The sequence below is a fragment of the Xyrauchen texanus genome, chromosome 38 (genome assembly GCF_025860055.1).
Source record: "Xyrauchen texanus isolate HMW12.3.18 chromosome 38, RBS_HiC_50CHRs, whole genome shotgun sequence".
NCBI lineage: Eukaryota > Metazoa > Chordata > Actinopteri > Cypriniformes > Catostomidae > Xyrauchen > Xyrauchen texanus.
In genome coordinates, this window is record NC_068313.1 from 35,499,848 (window position 1) to 35,502,347 (window position 2,500).

A 2,500-nucleotide genomic window follows, 5' to 3' on the forward strand; every position below is an offset into this window, starting at 1 on the left:
AGCTTAACTTATATTGAACCCAGAACACTCTTTTAACCGTTGTGCACTCTTCGTTTTAGACTCGTATTGTTTGCGGTCAAATTTGATAATAAAAGTACAAAATGTAATAAAACTTCTTTCACAACTTCAGTAAAGTAAAAACACTAAAATTCTGCATTTTTGGAGGGATTTTATTTCTAAATTACACCATGAATTTGCATATGCAAATAAGTACATTTATGTTAATTTCACTATAGTAAAAACCTCTAAGTTGAAACATGAGAAAGTGTCATGTATTGAGGGCAGATTGCATGTTATGACAATAATAACCAGTAGATGGCTGCAGAGATCCACTAAATCATTCCTGGTTGCAAGAAGATTAATTTGTGTGTGTGTGTGTGAGATGACAAATGTAGGAAAAGTAACCAAGCACTCCCTCACACACACACAATCACGCACTCTCTCTCTATCAATCACACACACACACACACACTCACAATCTCACAATCTTACTCACACAAACTCACTCACTCACTCTCTCTCACACACACACACACACTCTCTCTCTCTCACAATCACTCACTCACACACAATCTCACACTCTCTCTCACACAAACTCACTCACTCACTCTCTCTCTCACACACACACACACACACACACTCTCTCTCTCTCACAATCACTCAATCACACACAATCTCACACTCTCTCTCACACAAACTCACTCACTCACTCTCTCTCTCACACACACACACACACACACACACACTCTCTCTCTCTCACAATCACTCAATCACACACAATCTCACAATCTCTCTCACACAAACTCACTCACTCACTCTCTCTCTCACACACACACACACACACACACACACACTCTCTCTCTTACACAATCACTCACTCACACACACACACTCTCTCTCTCTCACAATCACACACACACACACAATCTCACAATCTTACTCACACAAACTCACTCACTCTCTCTCACACACAGACACACACACACACTCTCTCTCTCTCACAATCACTCACTCACACACAATCTCACTCACACAAACTCACTCACTCACTCTCTCTCTCACACACACACACACACACACACACACTCTCTCTCTCTCTCACAATCACACACACACACACAATCTCACAATCTCACTCACACAAACTCACTCACTCTCTCTCACACACACACACACACACACTCTCTCTCTCTATCAATCACACACACACTCACAATCTCACACAAACTCACTCACTCACTCTCTCTCTCTCACACACACACACACACACACACACACTCTCTCTCTCTCACAATCACACACACACACAATCTCACACACTCACACACACACACTCTCTCACAATCACTCACTCACAATCACACACACACACTCTCTCTTTCTCTCTTACAATCACTCACACACACACACAATCTCAATCACTCTCTCTCTCTCTCTCTCTCTCTCACACACACACACACACACACACACACTCACTCTCTCTCACAATCACTCACTCACAATCACAATCACACACACACAATCTCACTCACACACACACTCACACACACACACTCTCTCTCTCTCTCTCACAATCACTCACACACACACACTCTCTCTCTCTCTCTCACAATCACACACACACAATCTCACTCTCACTCTCACTCTCACACACACTCACACTCACTCACTCACTCACTCACTCACTCACTCACTCACTCACTCACTCACTCACTCACTCACTCACTCACTCACTCACTCACTCACTCACTCACTCACTCACACACACACACACTCACTCACTCACTCACTCACTCACTCACTCACTCACTCACTCACTCACTCACTCACTCACTCACTCACTCACTCACTCACTCTCACACTCTGTGTTATAGTCTCGCCCATTCATTTCCTATGGTCGGTCAGATTTGACTGTGTACACAAGTGTCGCTTTTTTGTCATGCTGCCTAAACTCATCAAATCCAGTCCAATTTGTGTGTGTGTGAGTGTGTGTGTGTGTGTTGAGATGACAAATGTAGGAAAAGTAACCAAGCTTCGAGCCACTCAGATAAACGATACAATTTTAATCAAAGAAACTAAACTGATTTCGGTCAAAAATGACCGAACAGTGCACAAGGGTTAAAGGGTACAGTATTCCACACAGTGTGCTCTATTGTACACTGAACATTTGGGCAAATGTAGTAGGTCACCCGGGTATTTCATGCATACAGAAACTATGCATAATATGCACAGTATGAATACTTATGAATACACAGTAAGTCTGCCAGAGTCATAAGTCTCATATCTGAAGCATGCCAAAGCTCAATTAACTTAACCCATGCTAAATCCACAGTTTCGGAAAGCATCCCACAGTTCATTCGTTTGTTCTTGCCTAATAAATCTGCTGGTAATTTTGATTAAGTGAGTGTTGTTTTAAAAATAAAAGTTAAATTTTCTAACCTTGTTCCCGTCTCATCTGTACATTTATGTCATTGAAGAATACGTTTTAGTGCTTTTAATT

At 41.9% G+C, this 2,500-nt stretch overlaps 1 protein-coding gene across 9 annotated transcripts in view; it reads right to left on the reverse strand.

Moving 5' to 3' along the window:
• Positions 1 to 2,500, reverse strand: part of LOC127632148 (immunoglobulin superfamily member 11-like) — a 118,862-nt gene that overhangs the window by 14,334 nt on the left and 102,028 nt on the right. The window lies entirely within an intron of this gene.